The sequence below is a fragment of the Myotis davidii genome, unplaced genomic scaffold, assembly GCF_000327345.1.
Source record: "Myotis davidii unplaced genomic scaffold, ASM32734v1 scaffold478, whole genome shotgun sequence".
In the NCBI taxonomy this organism is placed as follows: domain Eukaryota; kingdom Metazoa; phylum Chordata; class Mammalia; order Chiroptera; family Vespertilionidae; genus Myotis; species Myotis davidii.
In genome coordinates, this window is record NW_006289570.1 from 825,483 (window position 1) to 847,998 (window position 22,516).

General features: G+C 55.7%; 1 protein-coding gene across 3 annotated transcripts in view; it reads left to right on the plus strand.

Moving 5' to 3' along the window:
• Positions 1 to 1,003: 1,003 nt before the first annotated feature.
• CMKLR1 (chemerin chemokine-like receptor 1) overlaps positions 1,004 to 22,516 on the plus strand; it is a 29,476-nt gene continuing 7,963 nt past the window's right edge. Inside the window, exon 1 of one of the 3 annotated variants that reach the window (XM_015562854.1) lies at positions 1,004 to 1,287. The gene's annotated coding sequence lies outside the window, so the exon portion shown is untranslated. Of the gene's footprint in view, positions 1,288 to 3,672; positions 3,999 to 13,388; positions 13,659 to 22,516 lie in introns of those variants that run through there. The other 2 variants (XM_015562855.1, XM_006762035.2) reach the window with 2 other exon arrangements.

A 22,516-nucleotide genomic window follows, 5' to 3' on the forward strand; every position in this document is an offset into this window, starting at 1 on the left:
TGAATAATATGAACATGTGTCCGTAAGGATTTTGTATAAGAAAGTAATTGGACAAGCGTGTTCATTACAGCTAAAAAGTTGAGAATAACCGAATCAACCACCAAGAGAGTATTAATCGAATAAGCCAGGGTGCATTGAGTCAATGAAATGATTAAGAGCTGGTCAAACAGGGTGAGATACATGTACCTGGTCACTGAATGAAGAAGCAGGTTACGACATGGCACGCAGAGTAGGACTGAGTCATTTTATATTTACATATGAAATACGTGTGTGTGCGTGTGTGCGTGCGTGCATGTGTGTGTGTGTGTATGTTCATACCAGAGTGCTACTACTATGATTCATCTTGGAGGATCAGGGCTTGGGATGAAAACAGAATGTGTCTTTAAGCTACACAGGGCCTGAACGTAGTTAAAGGTCTGATGTATTCTGCCCAGAAATGGTATGTCACTGCCTATCCCTATCACGTATGTGACTTTTGCTTTCCTATAACATTTAATAAAAGGAAACATGATAAAACATTGTCATCTTTGTTCATTTGATACTTAAAAAACCTCATTGCTGTTTTACTTTACAAAAAAGAAAAAAGAAAAAGAGGGAGCAAGAGGTCATCAGGCCCGGACAGGGACAGGAAGGGCACCCAGGTGGGAGGAACAGCACGCACGGAGGCCTGGGGTGAGAGGCACCAGAGCGGTGGGACACCCAGCAGCCAGCAGTCTGGAGGCCCTTGTCGGGAGCATGGTGCTTCCCCAGCTGAAGTGCTCCCCGTTTGTGCTCAGCCAGTGGGCACGGCTCCCAGCTGGGTTTGGCCGCCAGAGGGGCGGGTCGACCCCAGCAGGCCTTGCCACCGGCCACCACCCAGCAGCCCAGGCCCTGGCTGGCAGGGACAGCCTCCCCGGCCGCCCCCGCTCCCTGCAGCTGGCCGCCCCCGCCCTCGTTCGGCCCAGTTTCCTGCCCCTCCCTCCCGCTCCCTCCCTCCCTCCAGCTGTTTTCTGGCGGAGTCTGTCCCTTGTGGGACAGCAGCCCCAACCAGCTCGGAGCTCAGCACAGACTGGTCTCCCCAGGTACCTCTCAGGGGGTGAGGGTGTTCTAGGGCGGGAGCCGGGCTGCGCTCTGTGGGGCTCAAGGAGCTTTTGAATGAATGGATGAACTGCTTTCCGGGCAAACAGCCACAGCCACCGAACAGTGTGATTGGGAGAAAGGAGTCGGGAACGGGGCCTCCTGCACAGCCCGGCGTGGCCTGAAGCCGAGGGGAGCCCTCAGGAAGACCTGGGCGGAACCAGCCTCAAGGTACCATGCGTGGCTTTGACCCACCTGCAGGGGCCAGGACAGGGGCGTGCTAGTCCAGGAGACAGGTCTTCCCCTTTGGTTCTTCTTAAAAGTTAACTTTTATCCAAATGACTGGAATTCTACTCTGATGTTCAGATTTCCAATGGCATGCGTGCACATTGTAAAAACCGGCGAGCTCACCGGAATGTTAAAGGCAGGAAGCTCAGCGTTTCCCTTCGTTCCTCTGTTCATCTCACAACAGCCCCACGAGGGCGGTGCTTTCAGAATCCCCATTTTATAGGCGAGGAAACTGAGGCTCAGAGAGGGAAGGGCATGGGCTCAGGGCTGTAGGGAGAGTCAGCTGGGAGGTCAAGACTGGAATGAGCCTGGTCAGTGTGGCTCGGTGGTTGAGCGTCCACCTAGGAACCAGGAGGTCATGGTTCAATTCCCGGTCAGGGCCCAGGCCCAAGGTTGCAGGCTCCATCCTGAGCTGGGGGGTGTGCAGGAGGCAGCTGATGAATGATTCTCATCATTGATGTTTTTTTCTTTCTCTCTCTCTCTCTCTCTCTCTCTCTCTCTCTCTCTCCTTTCTTCTCTGAAATCAATTTAAAAAATTGTTTTAAAAAGGATTGGAATGAAATGAGGGTCATCACCACGGGGCAGCACCGACTCTCAGGACAGAGACAAAAGAGGGGTCCTAGTGCAGAGGTGGTCTCCCAGGTGCCCGTCCCATCAGTCACTCGCTCACTCTCTCACTCACTCAGTCACAGACCCATGATGTCTGTTGGGTGCCTGCAATGTACCCGACACATGTAAGCACGTAAATGGGGATACACACACTCACTTACCCCCCCACCCCCGTTTCTAAAATTAAATTTATTGGGGTGGCATTGGCTAAAACGATTGTACCGGTTTCAAGTGCACAGTTCTACCATACGTCACCTGTCTATTGCATTGTGGTTTCACACTCACTTTTGTGCTTCACCTCGGACTGTGGGCCCCCTTCCCTGTCATCTTCTTCCTCCACCACCCAAATGACGGCATGGAAAACGTGTCTTGCCTTGGGGTTTATTGAATCATTTCTCATCGGGTTGTTTCCGATTATGAATAGCGCTGCAGTGACCACTCTAGGACGACATCTTTGTGTTTGGTTGTTTTTTTCTTATTTTATTTTTTTGGTGTGTGTGTGTTTTTAAATATATTACTTTATTGATTTCAGAGAGGAAGGGAGAAGGAGAGAGAGATAGAAACATCAATGATGAGAGAGAATCATCGATTGGCTGCCTCCCGCACACCCCCTACTGGGGAACGAGCCCGAAACCCAGGCAGGTACCCCTTGGCCGGAATCGAACCTGGGACCCTTCAGTCCGCAGGCTGACGCTCTATCCACTGAGCCAAACCGGCCAGGGCTGTGTGTGTTTGTTTTACGGACAGTTTTCCAGAAGTGAAATCGCTGGGTCAAAGGTTTGTCTGTTTTTAAGGATGTTGAGGCTTTGGGACATATTGTCCCCACTGGTTGTGCTGGCTTGCACTTCCCTGGCCCTGTCCTGGGTGCAGTATTCTCCCAGCTCTTACTAGTAAAACGTCCCTGATGAGAAAGGTGAGCTAACACGTGGCCACCTCACTGTACATTCCTTTATCAGCACCGAGTAACCTTTATAATCTTATTGTTCCCTTTTTTAAAAAAAATAATTATCCTCTTCAAGTCCATTTCCACTTTCTGTTCCCTGTGAGCTTGTTCACCTTTTTCTTATTGACATTTAAGGGTTTTTTTTTTTTTTTGTCTATGAAAGCTCTGAACCCTTTGCCCGCGGTCTCTGTTCAAAGTTTTCCACTCTCCTCTCTGTTTTCAGATGAGCACATTTTAAATGGGAAAGCCACAACAATGAGGTTTGTGGGCAAAATTACAAGAAAATAACACGTAATAACTAAGTGCAGTCGACCATCCCTCCATATCTCGGGTTCCGCATCTGCAGATTCAACCAACCGCAGGTCAAAAAATTTTTTTGTCAAAAAATAAATAAAAGTTGTTTGCTGTTGCTAACATACACTACGTGTAATTTAGTTACAATAGATGCATCTGCATCTTTTCCTCGTTATTCCCTAAACAATAGAGTATAACAACTATTTACACAGCATTTACATAGGATTAGGTGTTATAAGTCCCCCAGAGATGACTCAAAGTATATGCGAGGATGTGCGTGGGTTATGCACAAGCACCACACCGTTTTATGTGAATGATTGAGCATTTGTGGGTTTTGCTATCCACCGGGGTCGTGGAGCCAACCCCCCGCGGATACGGAGGGATGCTGGTCATGCTATTGGGTGTGGCTCAGAGAGGGGAGTGAGACAGCAGCCAGGCCCTGGGTCTGCTTTCTCTTTCCCCGAAGGGCCTGGGCCCCAGTTTCCCTTCTGGAATCCCCTACTTCCTTTTCAAGACCAACCTCCTTGCCGCTCTTGCTGTCTCTTTTGCTTCCTCCAACTTGCCGAAAGGAAAAACTTCTCCAAATGTCTGTGTCGCTGAAATGATCAGCGTCGGCTAAGTCAGGCCTCTGCTGGCGGGAGGAAGGCGGCTTGACATTTTCTTAGAAGGTTTAACTGAAACCCGCGATGCTCAAGCCGTGTGGTGCCCGGCATTGAGAAGCCCAAGGGTGGAGTTGTTTATCCCTTGGTACACAGGGACCTTCGCTGGCCTCCTCCAACCTTCAGGGAATAGATAAACCTGGCTTTGGGTAAGTACTCCCCTCTTTGGCTGAGCCCTTATGAAAAGTCCACTCACCTCTCCAACTGGGTCAACACCTATTTCCACTAGGCTCTCTTGGTGCCGGTATTCACCCATCACAGTGCCCATCGCACTGTCTTGTAATTGCCTGTCCTGCTGTCTGTCTCCTCTGCTGGCCTGGGAGCTCCTTGAGGCCAGAACAGGGTACTATTCTCTCTGTATCCCCAGTCCCCTGCACAAGACCTAGCATGTAGCAGGTGCTCAGTTAAACGTTCATCGAATAAGTAAAGTAGCCGGGCCTCAGTTTCACCATCTGCAAAATGGGATGAGGGAGCTCGACTAAAGTCTCATCTCTTAGATGTTTACTTAATAACTCCTGTCAGTTGGCAAACCATGTTACTGCTATAATTTTCTCGAATCCTCAGCATGGCTATGATGATAAAGGTGCTATTCATATCGTTATGTGAGTGACTTGAGCATTTGTGGGTTTTGTTTGACAGATTAGGAAACTGAGGCCTGGAGAGGGGTTCTGATGCTAGACCTCCATGAAAGGCCATAGAGCACTATGGCTATGGGGTTGGGTTCTGTTGGGTGGGTTTGATCCTGGCCTGCCACCTGCCACCTTAGTGACAGAGAACAAGTTATGTCTTATCTTTATACCTCAGTTTCCTCATCTATAAAATGGGAGCATGAATAGTAATTCCCTCCTAGGGTTATTAAAAGATTAAATGAGATGATAGATGAGGAGCATGTAGCAGAGGGCTTGTCATGTAGCAAGGGCTTTATAAACATAGCTATTATTCTGTTATCATGTCTATACCACCATGCTATCTACATCCGTGACAGCCATGGGAGCCAACTAGAAATAATTATTGATTTCTTCACCAGTTGATCATTAATGCCCAGGTTCCTGCCAGTGTCCAAGAAAACTAAAAGCCGATTTCATTCTCTTTGAGCTATGCTTGCACAGGTGCAGTTATCAGTGCCAGTTTTGAGGCTACAAAGTAGACTCAAGACTTCTCCAAGTGGCATCCTGGGATTACTGACATGACATGATCAATAACCAGGAGAATCATGAGTATTTCTTAAAGCTTCATTTTTCTGAGTCAGAATATCGGAGGGTGGGCTGTGCAAAGTCCGCATTTGGAAGCCACTTCACGGAGGAGTCCGATGCACCCCAAAACCTAAGAACCATTGCGCTGGAGTAGTTGACCGTCTCTTTTCCTTGCCTTTGCCCAGGTCTCCGGGTTCTTCGCTGCACACCGAGGTCTGTTTTTTTTTCCTTTCTAAGCAAATATATATGTACTTTTTGCAAGTTATCCCCTGTGTCAGCAGTTGAGGTCAGGCGGCATGCTGGAGAAGAAGTGAAACTTGGTTATGTTGTACCACAGAAGGCAGATTCTGTGCAGACTTGGGAAGTTTCTGAAGCCACAGGATCCTTCTCTCCAATGAAAATAAATGGGGGAAACAGATAAAGGTGGTGCTATCCTAACTGAAATAGGAGTGGAGGGCTCACTAAGCATCACTCTCACTGCTAAAGGACCTTTAGGAATCATGATAGCTCTGTGGAGCAGGGTGAAGCTTGCAGACCTACTCCCAATTGTTACGAGACCAAAGTTCTTGACCTTTGCTGAATATGCTCTGTGACCTTGGGCAGGGTACTCTCTGGCCATAATCACTTGTACATAAGGTAGCTGACTGTTGTATTTGTCAGGGGAGCAGCTGTCGTAACGAATAGACCCAAACGCGTATCATGACTCAAACAAACAGGCGTTTATTATAAGGCAGGCATTTCTGAATGGAGGGTGCTCCTCTTCCAGGCGGCGATTCAGGGACCCATCTCATGTCCCGACGGTCCCCATGGACACCGTCGCTGAGGAAGGAAAGCATGGAGGTAGCCTGTTTTCTTCTGAACTGCCTTCCGCCACACCTAAGAGCTAATCATGTGGCCAATCTAGTTGCAAAGGGGGCTGGGAAACGGAGTTCCTAGCCAGGGTGGCTTCTTCCCAGCGAGAGCTGTGTATTGTAGAGGGGAGATTGGTTTTTGTGACATCTGGCTGTCTTGGCCATGGACATGGTGGCTTCTTGGGTCTCTTCCAGTCTCTGATTCTCAGTCTACATTTTTGTCAATCCCCATCCAACATGCCGAGGAAATTCCTACATTCCAGGCCCCTCAACATGGATTTCCCTGGAACTTAGTCAACAGCTGTCCTCTTTCCATTCTGGAAAAAGGAAGCAAGAATAACAATTTTATGGAGCACAGCACGTTTATCGAGCCAAAGCTTTTCACCTCCATGATCTCACTTAATCCCCTGACAACTCTGTAGAGAAAAGTTTCAGGGTTATCATCCCCATTTTACAGATGGAGAAAAGGAGGCTCAGACAGGAAAAGGGGTCTTCCCAAGGTCACACAGGTCATAAGCAAAGGAACTGGGATTTGAACTCAGAAAATCCTATTCTTGTCCTAGGGTCTCATTGCCTGTGCATATGTATGCCAACACATGTGCATACGCAGGTATAGGTGTGTGTGTGTGTGTGTGTGTGTGTGTGTGTGTGTGTGTGGTTAAGTCAGGGTTTTCTTTGACTGTATTCCCCCAGGGCTGGGCACTGGGGAAGTGGAAATGCAGGGATCATGACCCAAGTCCCTAGAATGAGCCAAACTTACTGATTATAAGGCAGCTGGGTGTTGTTCTTGCCTGAGGAAGCCCAGGGCATCAGGGGCTCCTGGATGACACTGAGGTCTGAACCAAGCCAGGCACATAGTGGGTGCTTGCGATCGACTTCCTGTACGAATAAGCCTGCGGAGGAGGAAAGTTCTATGAATGTGAGAACTTCAGATGAGTCAGGCCCAGTTCCTGTTCTTAGGGCCTTCAAAGGAGGGGAAGCAAACTTATGACATATATTTTCATTTATTCACCCCCCCCGCCCCCCAAAAAAACATGCGTTCGGACCTTCTGTGTGTCTGGTACCCTGTAAGGCCGAACGATGAAAAAGACAGGATTACTTGCCCCCATGTGAGAGATAAGAGAGTGAGGTCTTGATGGGTTAAGGTCATTTGGTGGGACTAGGACCTGGGCCTCCTGGTTCCCAGTCTAAGACTCTTTTCACGCCTCTTGGGTGAGGGGCCGGGCTGGGCCGGGCCTGGGATACAAGGAAGGAGGGTTGGCAGCCACTCTGTGCTGCTTCTGGACTCCAGGACATGCTGGTTTCAGGCAAAATTAGGAAACTTAGTTTTACTTCTCTTTTGGAACCTCCCTGTTTTTGCAATGTTGGGCACAAGCCTGGTAGAGAAGGAGTAGAGTGTCTTGCCCCGCTGGATGGAACCGGGGGCAATGATTCTAAGGGGTGCAGGGTGCTGTCGAAGACAGAGATACCAATGTCTGCTTGGCATCTGTTGACACAGAACATGGTCATACTGGTCTAGGGTTCAGATCCCAGCTCTCCCCTTAACCTCCTGTGGCCTCAGTGTCCCCATCTGTACAATGGGGACAATCTCAGTGCCCACTTCACAGGGTCCTTGTGGGATTAAATGACTTACTACCCATAAAGCACTCAGGACAGCTCAAGCTCAGCCCAATGAAAGCCTTTCTATTTTGATTCTCAGGGAAACAGGCATTGAGATGCGCCTTTGCACATCTGGGCTGATGTGGGCATCTGGCACCCCGTGCCTTCAGGTTCCTAGGCCAGTCTCCTGGCTTCATGCCTCGCCCCGGGGAGAAGTCTGGGCTCCTGTGGTAGGAAGGTGCTCCATCCACCACAGACACACTCTGGTAACCTTGGCGTCACAGCAGCTGACTCAGTCGGGTGGTCAGCTACTACCCAGGCAGAAAGTTGGAATCGGTTCTGCTTTCTCGGGATGTAACTTGGGTTCTCTGATCCCAGCCTTGGGCTCATGCTGAGGGCAGCTCTTGTGCAAGGAGGTGGGTGAGTGTGAGTGGGCGACTGATGCAAGAATCAGCAGCTAGCATACTCGGTTGTTCCTTCTGCGACCTCGGGCCAGAGAGACAGGAGAGCTGGTGAGAGGCCCCACCTCCTGACACCATCACACTGGGGGTCAGGACTTCAACCTATGCCAAGCATTCAACCATAGAGCACTGAGCCAGTCCCCACTCCCATTTTTCAGATGAAACAAGCGAGGCTCAGAAAGTGAGAGGGTCTTGTCTAAAGGTAGCGAGAGAGCCGGGGCACAGCCTCCGTGCACTCCCCCAGCATTTGCTGAGCACCTACTGTGTGCCGGGAGCAGGGGATACCGGGAGAGACGAGCCCTGCCCTCAGGGGTGTCAACAGAGTGGGGTTCATCTAGCCAGAAGGTTGGCTTTAACATGCACGGGGGGCGGGGGGGGCAATTGCCCCTGGCTCGCAAGCCCCAGGACAATCCCATCCATCATCCATTCAGCTCAGGAGGTGAACACTGGGCCCTTGGGACCTTACGCTTCTTGTTAAATGCACTTAAGCTAGTGCCTGTCCGGTGCATTCAGCGCACAAGGTCCTGCAGGCGCAGAGAGCGGGCAGCGCTGAGGGGTGCAGTCAGGAAATACTCAGAAGGAAGCCTGCATTTGAGCTGGTTCCAGGGATGAATTGGCCTTGAGTGCTGGGAGGAGAAGTTGGCCAGAAATAAAAGATATCTCAGGGGAGAGAGCAGCGTGAGCCGAGATTGAGCGACTTGATGAGGAAGGGATGTCTGGGGTGGTGGGCGGGAGCAGGGCGCGGCCGGAGGCAGTCTGGACCCTCTGCGGGGCCTGGCACGTCCCACCCAGTTTTCCGGGTGGTCCAAAGGCAGCCCGTGTCACCGGAGCAGCATCCCATGGTCCCCAGGCCTCGTCCTCTCCACACTTGGTGCTTGAACTTGAACATCTGGACGATGGAGGATTTCAGACCATCTCCAGCTGATGGAGTTGGAACTCCCAGAGGGCGTGCGGGTCCGTGGCTCACTCCCCTGGGTAGCCTGTTCCGTAAACCAGCGTGAAAAAGAGACGATTCCTTGGCTACGGTGGCTTTTTTGACTGAATCCTGGGTCCCCTCTCCTTCCATGCTCAGGACTGGCTGACAGAGGTAGGCACAGAGGTCGAGAGAAAACAAGGAGTGTCTTCCAGGGTTAAAGAGAGTTGATTTAGGGCGGCACCTGTGGCCGGCCTGCGACATGTTTACAAGAGGGAGAGAGGCTGGTGGCTGCCCTGCCCGCTGCTGTGCCAGGCTGGGCGTTAAAGTTTCCACTGGCCTCCCAGCCCCAGCCCGGCGGGAGGTGGGCTGACTGACGTCAAGTGCATGGGCCCTTAGGGAGCCTGTGCGATTTCCAATCTCTTTTACGACAGCCTGAACTCACAGGGGGCCTCTTCAGCTGCCAGGGATGTGGGTCACGAAGAAAAAGGGTCTTCCTCCAGCAAGAATGGAGCGGCCGGCCGCCCGGCGGGTAGAAGCAGAAACCCCGCTGCTCCCAGGGACCTGTTTGGAAACCCGTTTCTGCGGCGTGCCGGCTGCGGGACCCCGGAAAGGTCGCTTCCCTGCTCTGAACCTCGGTTTCGCCCGCTGTGACTCGGGGATCACAAAGGGGCTCGCCTCACGGGAGCAGGGTCCGTGTTGTTCACGTGAGATCGTGTGTGGCACAGAATTGGGGCCGAAACCCAACACATGGGGCCCGGAAGCCCTGAGCCAGGAGGGGCTGAGAAATGCCAGGTGTAGATGGTGCCAGCGGCACAGCTTTGCCCAAGCCTTGCCCTCGGTCTCCTGTGTTGGTGGAAAGCCTGGCACGGCCGGGCGGAGACCTTGGACCGCCAGTCGCGCCTCTCCCGGGGAAAGCGGGCCTGTCTGGCCTAAATGGGCCTTTCTTTGGCTGTTTTTCTCTCCCCTCCTGTGAGAAGCCGCAGACACGAAGGAAATCAGGAGCAGGGCTCTGGGGAAGGGCAGGGCGGCTGCCCGGAGCCTGGCTGGGCGATGCCCTCACCTCCCCATCGCTGAGTCCTGGCGGCCTGGGAGAGGGCACGCCTCAGGCTGGGGCCCTGGGCCGCCCCCTGTCCTGCCGGGTGGCTCCTGGTCCAGGCCGGCCGGCTTCCTTTTTCATTAAATACATTGCAGTGACTTGGTTAATAACATTACCCAGGTTCCCAGGCTCTCTGGTCACTCATATCTGGGTCCTCTCCCAGCTCCGGGCCTCACATTTCCCAGCGCCCCGGGAAGCCTGCAGCGCCCCAGGAGAGTCCCTCCTTCCAGGAGCCCCCCCGTGCTGTTCCCCAGCCTGAAGGAGCAGGTAGCTTTCACTCACAAGTCCCGGCTGAGCTGCTGCCCAATCCTGTCACCGTCAAAATGGTCTTCTGGGGCCAGCCGCCCCTGCTGGAGGGATCATGGCAAACTCATTGGAAATGTGGGAGCTGGGGCAAACGGTCCCATTTTACAGCCAAGGAAACTGAGGCCCAGAGAGAGGGCGTGTGCTCACTCACTTTTCTCTGTCAGCCAGCCTCCCTCTCTGCCTTTGACGTGCGTCCCTCTTCCCCAGATCCCTGGCTCCCCCCCCCCCCCAGCTCCTGTCCTTCTGGGCTCTCTACCGAAAGCCCCCAGAGCTGAGGGGCAGGGCCACTTCCCGGGCGTGTGACCAGGGCAGCCGAACGGCCTCCGCAGGGCCTGCCCTGGGCTTCATCCTCAGCAGTTACCGTCTCGAGATGCTGAACACTTTCTGCCCAAGGTGTCTGCGTGTTCACGCTGCAGGGGCCCCCACGAAGGATGTGGCTGGTTCGCCGAGCGAGGGGTGCGAACATCCTGGGAGGGGTCGCACCGGGGCTGGGGTGCCGCGTCCACGCCCTAGTCCTGTCCCTGCTTCTCGTCCACCCGGTAGTGACTACCACCCAGCGGCCAGATTCACTCCCATTTTACAGATGAGACCACCAAGTGTAGCGGCCAGATTCACTCCCATTTTACAGATGAGACCACCAAGGTTGCACAGAGACCGAGCCCTCTGCCCAGGGCCCGACTCCCGGGCGCGTGACCAGGGCAGCCGCACGGCCTCGGCAGGGCCTGCCCGGGCTTCATCCTCAGCAGTTACCGTCTCAAGATGCTGAACACTTTCTGCCCAAGGTGTCTGCGTGTTCACGCTGCAGGATGGCTGTCCTTCCACAGCAGAAGGCAGCGGCCAGATTCACTCCCATTTTACAGATGAGACCACCAAGGTTGCACAGAGACCGAGCCCTCTGCCCAGGGCCCGCAGCTGGCGAGCTGGCTAAACCGTCTCTGAGCCCGAGCATCCGGGCTGACACCGTGGGGGCCCCTGGCAGGCCCCGCTTCTGTCTGTGACTAAGGCTCGGCCTTCACACCTGTGAAGAGAGGGGACGAGGGAAGCTGTCCCTGTGCAGAGCCAGGGACTTCTGAGTCCCAGAAAGTTCCTGACGCGGGGGCCCGGCACGGGGCTACCATCTTAAACGGTAGCCCGGCCTCTCTGAGCCTCGGTTTCTGCATCTGCCCGATGGGACCATGGCAGCACCTGCCTCCCTCTCTGGTCGAGTTCTGAGCACAGGGCCCGGCACAGGTAGGCGGGCAAGGTCGAGGTCGGGTCGTGCGTGTCCGTGCCGGCCTCAGAACGCGGTGACAGACAAGTGGGGAGTGAGCGTTGCCCCAGCGGGTGGCTGAGTTCTAGCGATGCCACAGGGTAGCACCTGCTGCTGCTGGTGGTGCAAAGACGCAGCGTCAGCCACCTGCTCAGGCCCTCGGCCAGCTGTTCCCTCTTCAGGGAAAGCCAGCGACGCCAGAACCCGGATGCCTAGACTGGAACGCGTGGCCCCTCCTGCCTGGTAGTGTCTAGGGACGGTGGCTCCCGGCTCAGAAAGGTTCAGGAAGGCTTGACGTTCCTCCGGGGCGGGCTGGTTGCCAACGAGCAGGCTGGGAGTGGACGGCGTGGCCCACCCAAGGGAAGTATTCAGGACGCTACTTATCGTCTGCATTTTCCTCCTCGGCCTTGGCGGTACTTTCTGTCCCCACCCTCGTTTCCCTTCCTCCTTTCTCTCTTGATTTATGTCCTCCTGGACCCACCAGCCTCTGTGCAGATGTATTCTCCCTCCCTTCTGGACCGAGCCAATAGACAGACAGACCTGCAAGCCGGGACACTGGGCGGCTCCCCTCCCCCTGCTCAGGGGGAACAGCCCCTCCCCCGCACCCCCCACCCCCGCAGAAAGGGGCTGGAAGGCAAGGGGTGAAGATGGATGCTGAGGAAGTGTCCGCTGAGGTTGACATGAGGAAGTGACCCCGCTGCCTGGGGAAGGAGGTGACCGCTTATCCTGTGTGACTTCTGGCAGATGACCCAGGTGATAGAGCAGGGGCTGCTCCTGTTCAGTTTAGCAAAAAAAAAAAAGAAAAAAAGGTCTCATTGACTTCATGGGTTTTTCTTGAAGTTCTGCTGGCGGGGGGAGGGGTGAGGGAGGAGAAAGAGGGGTGACCTGCTCTGGAAAATAACCAAACACAGGCAGAGTTTATTTCTGATTATTTTATTTCCGAGCTGTGACTCGAGGGCTCAGGGGACACGGGAGGGGAGGTCCCAGACGGAGGCGCCCCCCCCCTCCCCATTCACCAGGCACAGGATTCTGCCCACTTTGCTTGCTGTGGCCTTCCGTGCCTAGTACAGCGCCTGACACACTGTGGGGATGTGTCAAATTAATGGAATGAAAACAATAGAGTTTCTGATGGCAGAGCTAGGATTCAAACGCGATGTTGTCTGACTCAAGGAGTTCTCTTTAAACATCACAGTCCAGAGGCACGTTTGCTCGAGCTGGACTCTATGTACAGGTAGCGTGACCCACCTGCCCCGGATTTGCCTAGAGCAGTGGTTCTCAACCTTCCTAATGCCGCGACCCTTTAACACAGTTCCTCATGTGGTGGTGACCCTCAATTTCATTGTTACAAATTGAATATAATGAAAGGGGGTGCGACCCACAGGTTGAGAACCGCTGGCCTAGAGCATTCTGGTTTGCGTGTTGAAGGCCCCGCCTCTCAGACACGCCAAGCGGTGCGCCCTGTGGATGTGAGCCCGTGTCCTCCTCACATCGACCCCAGTAGCAGGTGGAGAGAATGAGTCTGTGACCTGAGACCGCACGGCAGGCGCAGGGCCAGGCGGCTGGGGACCTGGCTCTGCTGCAGCCGCTCCGGGGCCACTTGCCCTTATCTGCCCCGCGAGGGTGGCAAAGCTTCTGAGCCTCCAGCCTCTCCAGCAAGCATTCAGGATCCTGGCATTTCCTCTCGCCTGGAACCAGCTGTTTTTTTTTCTGTTGAGGGTCGGGGTGGGGGGTGGAAGAGGGCACGACTTTCTCAGCAAGACCCTTCGGGGGGGTCAAAGTTTGAGCTCTGCCTTGAGAACGGTGACAGCGCAGTGATGGGGCGGAGGGGAGGGCGCCTGTCCTTCCTCCCCCAGGGCCTGGGAACTGGGTGGGATCTCACATTCCCAACGACCTGGCTGCTGGCAGCAGCACGAGCCCTTTCGTCAGCTGCCTGGGCCGGAGCCAGGGCATTCCAAGGGGCCAGAACCTTCGCGGATGCCCAGGGCGCCTGTGCCCGAGGCTGCCTCCTGCGCAGGGTGCAGCTGGGGCAGCTCGGGGCTCCGGGATCTCTCAGGGGTCCACCTGGCCGCACAGGCCCCTGCAACCCTTCCCCCCTACTTGCCCCAGAGCCTGGTGTGTGGCGACGGCACTGTCCAGAGGTGGGTGAGTCGGGTCACTGAGGGCTCTCTGAGGGGGGGATGGTGGATGTGTGCAGCCTGCAACGCTGCCAGCCCGGTGCACAGGCGGGGTCAGGGGGTGCAGAATGCAGGGCTCTGCGTCCAGTGGGGTCCCTGGCGGGCAAGTCATAGAAAGTCAAGGGCAGTCACGGTGATGGAAGACGTGGGCCCTGGTGTCAGAATAGCCCGGGTTCAAGTGCCACCTCTGCCCCTTCCTAGCCATGGGATCTCAGGCTAGTGGTTTGGCTTCTTGGTGCCTCAGTTTCCACATCTGCAAAATGGGAATGGAAATACCCATCTTGAAGGTTTGTTCTGAGTAGAGGCACCAGGTACCCTGTCAGCATCCGGTGAGTGGGAGTCCATGTCCTCACCCCAGCCTCTCAGGTTCTGTTCCTCTCACCCCAGGGCTGCACCCTGGGACCCTGGGACGGCTGAGGACTTCTGAGGCCCCACAGGGAAGCCTTGCTGGTGAGATGTAGAGAAGAGAGAGGTAGGGATGCTACTTGAACGCTTGTCACAGCCATCAGCCCATTTAAGCGGCCGGGTCCATTAGAAAACAGGCTCTGGACTCCCTGAGGCCTGAGTTCGAGTCCTGCTCCCACCTGGTGCTGGCTGGTGCTCTAATTAGGTTCCTGTCGGCACCTCATGATCCCCTGCGAAGTGGGGATAAGAGCCATGTCCTCCTGGCAGGGGGGTTGGGGGGGCTTGTCATGATGTGGGGACCTAAGGAAGCCCCGGCCAGATGCCTGGCCCCTGTCAGCAGGATCATTTTGTCTTCTCGCCCTTATCACTGTGCTGCCTGCGCTGCCTGGGTTTGTGTCGCATGCGCAGTGAGGCCGGGGGGAGCGGAGGACACTAGAAAAGGGCACCCCAGCAGAGGGACCTGCAAGAACCAAGGCTCAGGCCTGGGACTGCTGGGCTCCGGAAGCAAAGGGAGTGGGTGGGTTTGGAAGGAGGGGAGCTGCAAGGTCCCCCTCCGCGACCCCTCCCTGACACCAGGCCGGCGCTTCCTGTGGATCCTGCAGCCCCGACCTAGGGCAGTAACCCCAGGTGGCTGACCTCTCCCTAGCTGGCCCCGGGGAAAGGGGACCAGTGTTCACACACAGGGGCCCTCCCCTCCTCTCTCTGCAGCTCATCTCGAGGGGGAGCCTGGTGTGTGGCGACTGCACTGGGGGGTGTGAAGGATCGAGTGTAAGCACTTTCTGTATGTCATGATGTTTAATCCCAGAACCACCTTCCATGTAACAGCTACTCCCATTCCCCCCACTTTACAGATGAGGAAACTGAGGCACGGGGTGGCAGAAGGATACTCCCTGAGTCCCTTAGCTGGCTGGGATTAAACCCAGGCGGCCTGGCTCCTGAGCTGGTTCGCAGCTCCATTTAGCAAAGGCTTCGCACCCACCAAGGCTCAGCTCAAATGTCACCTCCTCCAAGAAGCTCTCCTGATTTCCCCAGCCACCCATCTCTTTGCTTTGTCTAGAGCCAGGGCCACAAACTCAGCCATTGAAAGGGCCAGGCAGGAGACAAAAATGACAAAAGTAGGGACACTATTCACTCGCAGAAAGAAATACATGTTCCCCCATCATGGTGGCTGGCAGCTGACTCCTGGCCCCTCTGGGAGCGTGGAGACTGGGCCATCTCACTCCCCCAGCATTTAGCAAAGAAGTGCCCCGTGTGGCACTTACTAGTAGAAGGGACCCACCACTGCTTTTTAAAGGATGTTGGAATGCACCACCCATGCTGCTTCCTGAACTTGCCAAATCTGTTCCTGCCTCAGGGCCTTTGCACGTGCACTTCCCACTACCTGGAGTGCTCAGGCCTTTTCTGAGCACTTGACCTCAAGTAGCATCCCCTCCGGCACCTCTATGCCCTGCTTCTCTTTTATCTGTAGCCCATATCATCCCTGACCGTTAGATTCATTTTATACTTCAGCGTTCGCATAGTGCTTTGATGGACCAGGCATGCTTCAAAACTTTGCCAGTGCAAACTGGTTTAATCCTCGCAACAGCCCTGTGAGGGAAGAGCTAGGATCACCCCTATTTGTCAGCGGAGGGAACCGAGGCACAGAGAGGCATGGTGACTTGCCTAAGGTCACACAGCTGGTGAGGGGCAGAGCAGGGATTCATCCCAGATGGTCTGGATCTGGATGTGTTTGCCTTTTTTTTATGGTTTATGTTTGTTACCTGTTCCTCCCCCTCGAGAAGGCCAGCCCCTCCAGGGAGGGACACGTCCCTTTGTTCCCTGCTGTGTCCCCAGGGTCCAGCTCTGGGCTTGGTGCATTATAGGCGCTTAATAAACATTTCTTAGAAGGAGGGAGGAAGGGAGACAGGAGGAGCAGAGAACTGGAGGGAAACGTCCTTGGCTTTCGAGCTTTCCGCCGTTGAATGTCAAGGCCATCTTATTGGAAGCTTCTCCGCTTCCTGGAGGGTTTGAGTCAGCCTGAGAGGGGCCCTGTCTCTCCCTCCCCACCCCTCCCTCACCCTCCAATGGGGCCTCTGTTTTCTGACCTCTCCCAGGCAAAGGTGCCAAACCGCGCTCCTGGATCCCTGCGCCCATGCTGAGCACACTTCCTCCCCTGACAGGGCCTCAGAGTTAGAATGTTTGGGGCTGGAGACAGGAAGCTTCCAGAACAAGACGGCCTGGAGTGAGCGGGGCTGCTGGGCAGCCAGTGAGGGGCCTGGGCAGGGCTGCCCTGGGCCAGATGTGCTCCGGCCTCACTGCTGCTCGGGGCATGAGCGGAGGGGACAGGAGAAGGCTGGGAAGGGGTCCTGAGGCTGCAGCCTCCAGGGGTCTCCAGTTTAGCCAACATCCCTGGCATCCAGCCCTGCTCTGAGCAGTTCCGGGGGGAGCCCGGTGCCCTGCCGAGTCCTCCTTGGACTCTAGCATAGTGGACAGCACCGGGGGAGCAGCGGGAACATATTCCCCAGTTTCTCCTTTCCTGACAGTAATAAGTAATGGAGACTGTGACAGGCACGAGGCCACCTTGTTTTCTTGAGTCCTCACAACTCTTGGCGATACGGGCTCCAGATGAGGTGTGTGAGGCTCAGAGTGGTGAAGTAACCCGTGCGAGGTCACACAGCCCGATGGGCTGGAGCTGGGAGGAAAACTTAGCTCTAAGTGATACCGAACATGATTCCGGGGAAAACCACGAGAGGAGTCTGAAGCCCAGGCTGGAGCTCCTGATTCTACGACTGAAAAGGGCACCGGGCCCAGAGCGGGTCTGCCTCGGGCTGGCCCGTAGCGGGCGGGTTTTGACTTCCTGCAGGAAAGAGTTCACAATCCGAGTCCAGGTGATGGGAGAGGACAGTTTAATAAGCTGGGGAGGGTGCCACAGGGAGGGCCTAGGCTGGAAGAACAACAGGAGAGCGTAGGCAGGCTGCTCTGGCTCCCTGGGAAGTCAGAGCACAGGGAGCAGGTTCAGGGATGAGCCTGGGACGGGCTGCTGCTGCCCGCTGCTCCCCTGGTTGCAGGTCCCGCGAGGACCCTTTGAGATTAGGAGATGCGGGCCTGAGAGGGAAGAAGGGGGGAAGGGAAAGGTGTGGACCTGCTCCCGGGAGGAAGAGCATGTGCTGGGTCTTCTGTTCTGAGGATTTTTAAAGGCTGGGAGTTTAAGGGGGAGTCCTCATAAAATATTCATTAGCTTATCCAGATGTGTCCTTTCAAGGGTCGTCGTCTCCACTGATTGGTCAGCGCCAGGGCAGGGGAAAAGCAGCTGGTCCTGGCGTCTCCCACCTTGTTTTGCTGCTTTTCTGGTCTTGGAGCTGAAATCCAGCTGAGGCCTGGATGTTCTCTCTAGGGAGATGACCTTCCGCATCTGGCTGTAAATGGCTCAAGCAATTTGTTCAGCTGTCTCCGTTTCTTCCGTCCAGTTGCCAAGGAATTTTCCTAGCTTCTTACTATCCCGCTTCAATCCTGCTCACTACTCACTTGCTGGGACACTTTGGGAAAAGATCACCAAACGCGTCTGAATCAGTTTGCTCATCTGTGAAATGGGAATAAGGGGGCCGTGACATTGTTTGAGAGCCTCCAGGGGACGGGCTTTCCTTCATCCCTTTCCTTCATCTTCACGGTACACGGGGGCCATGGCTAAGTCCCAGATAGGCTGTTCCTTTTCATGCTTTCATGCCCCGGGCCGACAGAGTGAGACACTGGCTTGATTTCAACCGAGGGGCTTGAATCAAGTTGAAAAATGCTTTGCAGAGGCTCTTGCAGAGGATGTGGGGGTGCTGGGAAGGGAGACAGGGCTGAGCTGAGGTGGAGGAGCTGTAGCCACGGCTTCCTCATCCGGCCAGGGCAGCGTGTGGTCTGGGAGGAGGCAGCTGAGCGGGACCGCAGGCTGCGACCCGGCTCCCAAGCCTCTTTGGCATCCAGATACCCTCCAGACTCATCTCTGAGCTCCGATGATTTCCAGGAACACAGATCTTTGGTTTAGAACCTGCGAACTAGACTCAACCTGGTTTCCTCCCCCCACCCTCCGCTGCCCCCCTCCCCCCACCGTGGGAGAGAAACGCTGCCTGTGCTCACAGATACGTCGCCGTCTGATTTTTTCTAGACATCTGCTGGGCACCTACTGTGCGCTGGGTACTGTGTCCATAGCATTGTTCCACGACACGCTCACGCTAACTCTAGGAGGGAGAAATGGGATGAGGCCCATGTTACAGATGAGCACACTGAGGCTTAGAGAAGAGAGGTAATTGGTCCACGTTCACTGAACTAGGAAGGGCCTTGAACCTGGACTCCCAAGAGTGGGCCCCTCTGGCCACTGGGTAGCTTGGAGTGGGGACAAGTCTGAAACCACCTTGTCACAACAAGGACCCCAGAATTACTCATCATGGCATCGTGGTGGAGAGACTTTTATTTATTTATTTATTTATTTTAAAATATATTTTGATTTTTTACAGAGAGGAAGGGAGAGAGAGAGAGTTAGAAACATCGATGAGAGAGAAACATCGATCAGCTGCCTCCTGCACACTCCCCACTGGGGATGTGCCCGCAACCCAGGCACACGCCCTTGACTGGAATCGAACCCGGGACCCTTCAGTCCGCAGGCCGACGCTCTATCCACTGAGCCAAACCGGCTCCGGCGAGACTTTTAAGTTAACCTTGTATCTCCAGCCCGGAGATCTTAGATCTGCAAGGGGTCCCAAGAGAACTTTTCATCCAAGACCTCTTGATTTACCGAGAGGAAGGCTTTATTATTGTCATTTTATAGGTGACTTCACTACAGCTCAGAGAGGTCAAGCAACTTGCCCAAGGTCACACAGCATGACACTGAGCCATGATGTCTTTTTGTTGGCCCATTCAACCAGCATTTTTTTTTAAAGCTGAAAGGGGGCCTTTGAGACCATCAACTCCAACCTCCCTGTTTTACAGATGGGAAAATTGAGGCCCCAAAGAGCCAGCGATGTATCTAAGAACATTTGCCAAGTAGAGCCTGCAAAGCGTAAAAGAAAGAGCACTCGATTCTTAGTCTGAATTCAAATCCCACCTTTGCCTCTTGGTAGCCACATGACCTTGAGTAAGACTCTTAACCTTGCTGGGCCTCAGCTTCCCCAACTCTGTAATGGGGGCAATCGTAACCACCACCCCACAGGGTTTGTGTGGGGTGACATACAGAAAGTGCACCTCGGCACCTTGGCACACAGAGTAGATGCTCAATAAAATACTGCTATTTGGGTGGTTACTATTAATATTCGTTAACCCTGACGCTGGGATCCCAAGCTCCTTACCAGGATGCCTGGCTGGGTCTCATGTACCGACCGGGGCCCTGGGGTGAGTTTCAGGGGCCTGGTGAGGTTCTCATTCAACTGACAGAGCAAGAGAGAAGGAAGGAGGGAGGGAGCCCAGCCCAGGGGTGGAACAGAAGGGCCTCAGAAGCAGACAAGCCGTGTTCTTAGCTTCCTTGCTCCTCTCCCCCAGCAGGTGGGGGCCCTGCTGATGGGGACAGCGGCTGTGGCTGCCACCTCCTGGGGGTCTCCAGGTGCCAGGGGGAGAAGCCATGCTTTGGGGCAGTATCTGCTGCAGCCTGGGCCTCAGGGCTGAGGGTGGGCTGTGCGGGCCTGGATTGAGGGGGGCAGGGTTCAAGAACTGACTTCTTGGGGGCACCCGTGTTACCCACCAGGGGACCTGGCCCTGAGCGGGTCTGCCTCGGGCCAGCTGGTCGTGGGTAGGTCCTTGGCTTCATGTGGGACACAGTTCACAACCCGAGTCCAGGTGACTGGGAGGGTGCATTTACTAAAGCGGGGGACAGTGAGACAAGGGAGGGCCTAGGGTAGAGGAGGCAACGGGGGAGCCTCGGTGGGACTCACTGGGAAGTCAGAGCAAAGGGGGCCGTGCGGACAGGTCAGGGGGTCAGCCCGGGATGAGCTGCCACTGCCCATCGCTCCCCTGGTTGAAGTCTCTGGGGTCCCCCGGAGTCTAGGGAGTGCACGCTGCGGGTGGGGGTGGGGGGAGGCTCAGGCATGTGGGTCATTTGTCTGGAGGGCGTTATCTCTCCCCTGCAGGCAGGAACCCTAGGGGAGACAGCAGGGGAGGGTTTCAGCAGAATATCTGTCAGCTTGCCCAGACGTCTTCTTTCAGGGTCATGGTCTCTACTGATTGGCAGCTGGTGGGAGTGTCCCTTACCCACCTGGTGCAGCTGCTTTTCGGGGCCCCAGGGGCCTGGGGCTGAACCACAACAGAGGCCTGCAGGGACGGTATCTCTAGGGCAGTGGCCTTCTGCATCGCCTGTAAACTTCTCTGTCGGTTCGGCTACCTCAGTGTCCTCATCCCACTTGCTCAGGCATTTTCTTAGCTTCTTACTATCCACCTCACCACAAACCCTCAGAGTCCGGGCTCCAGGCCCGTGCTGGGAGCAGGACACCCGGTGCATCCCACGGGCTGGCTGCTGGCCGGGGGAGACGGTGACCACCACGGCAGCCGCCCCTGACCACATCCCGAGATCTCCCCAGGCACACTGCCTCGCAGACACACCACGCTCTCGCTCTCGTCTGGGGATTATTTGTGTGAGTGGATGCCTCCGGGGGATTATGCAAATGGGGGACTAGGCCTCCCAGACCTGTGGGATATAAGAAAGAGAGAACATTTGTTGCCAGGCTACCTCCAGGCGCAGGCCCTCTGCCCCATGGCTCGGGACGCAAGCGGAGTGGCCGAGAGAACACAGGGTTCGCGGGACTCATCGTTGGGGGCCGAGGGGCTTTCTGGCCTGGGAAGAGAGACCTCTATCCAAACATTCGTGCTGGGCCTTTGGTGGCTGGGAATGGCGGCTGGGTCTGCGATAAAATAGGGTTTGCAAAGAGGCGTTGGCACTCCACCTGGGCACGGGGTGGGGGCCTTAGCTTAGTCCTAGGGTAGGCAGGGGCCGGACTGCTTGGGCCTTAGGGGTTTGGGTAAGGAGTTGGTGTTGTTCTAAGGGTATGAGGAGCAGCTGAGAACTTTACTTTTTAAAAAATGTATTTCTATTGATTTCCGAGAGGAAGGGAGAGAGAGATAGAAACATCAACGATGGGCGAGAATCATCGATTGGCTGCCTCCACCACGCCCCACACCGGAGATCGAGCCCGCAACCCCTGCGTGCACCCCATCTCAACCAGCAGGAAGTGGGCAGCCCGTGAGGCAGCCAGCGCCTTCCACCCGCGGCGGTGACTCAGCGTGAGCTCCCGGTGTGGGCGTGGGACCAGGGAGGAAACTCCAACACAGAGCTAATTCTGTCCGGGGCTGGCGGCCAGGCGCACCGCTGGAACAGCAGCTGGTGCTGTGTGGTTTCGGGGTCTCGGGGTCCCTCAGAGCTGGAGATCTGGGGACTGGAGCCCTGAGGGGTTTCCTGGAGCCACCTGGGGGTGGGGGCTGGGAGGCCCCTCTTCTCTGCCCTGAAGGGTGAGACAGGGGGAGGGACCAGGTGGGAACCCGGCAGGCAGCAAAGGCATCCGGACCCACAGCCAGCGGCCGGGCCTGGGGGACGCGGGGACATTGCTGGCGAGAGATGACAGTTGTGACCTGGAGAGTGGTGTCTGGAAGGCCCGGGATGTCTCCGCCGCTGGCTGAGGCTGTGCTATTGGACGAGTAGGAGTAGCGACGGGGTCAGGGAGTCTAGTTCACATCCTGGGCGGATGCTAAGGGCTGGGTGAGCCTGGCTGGTCACCCCGCCTCTCTGAGCGAGCTCCCACTCCACCTGTGCGCGGAGGATGTGCAGTGCAGAGGCCTCCGGGGTGGTAGGTGCCAGGCAGAGTTCCAGGCACTGGGGATGCGCCCGCCACAGCCTAGACAGCCCAGGGTCCTCCTCTGAGTGCCTTAGGGAGGTTCACGCGCTCTCTCGTGACCTCAGTTGCCCCGGCTCCAAAATGGGCGACCTCCGAGGGGCCTCTCAGCCCCTCAAAGCCTTTCAGAGGCCAAGACACACAGAGCGGGACATCCCCGCTGTCAGGGTGGGCTGGGGGTGGGGAACAAGGGAACTGGAGCCAGGCCACACACTGGGGAAGAGCTCCCGTTTCCCCGAAGGTTCCCACGCCCACGGCTGGCCGATGAGGCGCCTGCTGGCCTGGGGCCGCCACCAGGGGAAGTTAGTGCCATCTGCCCAGAGAGCAGCACGTGGGAGGGCCAGTGAGTGGCTGCGGGCAGGTTGGGCACACAGGTACTCACCTGTGGGCAGGTGAGGAGCTGCTGAGCCTCTCAGAGGGAAGGGACAGGGTGACAGAGAGAGAAGACAGACAGGGAGGAGAGAGAGAGAGAAAGAGAGAGAGAGAGAGAGGCGCAGAGAGAACAAGACATGTGCAGAGAGAGGCAGGCATGGAGATTGGAAAGAGAGGCGGAGACATGAGACAGAGGGAGAGACATGGGACAGA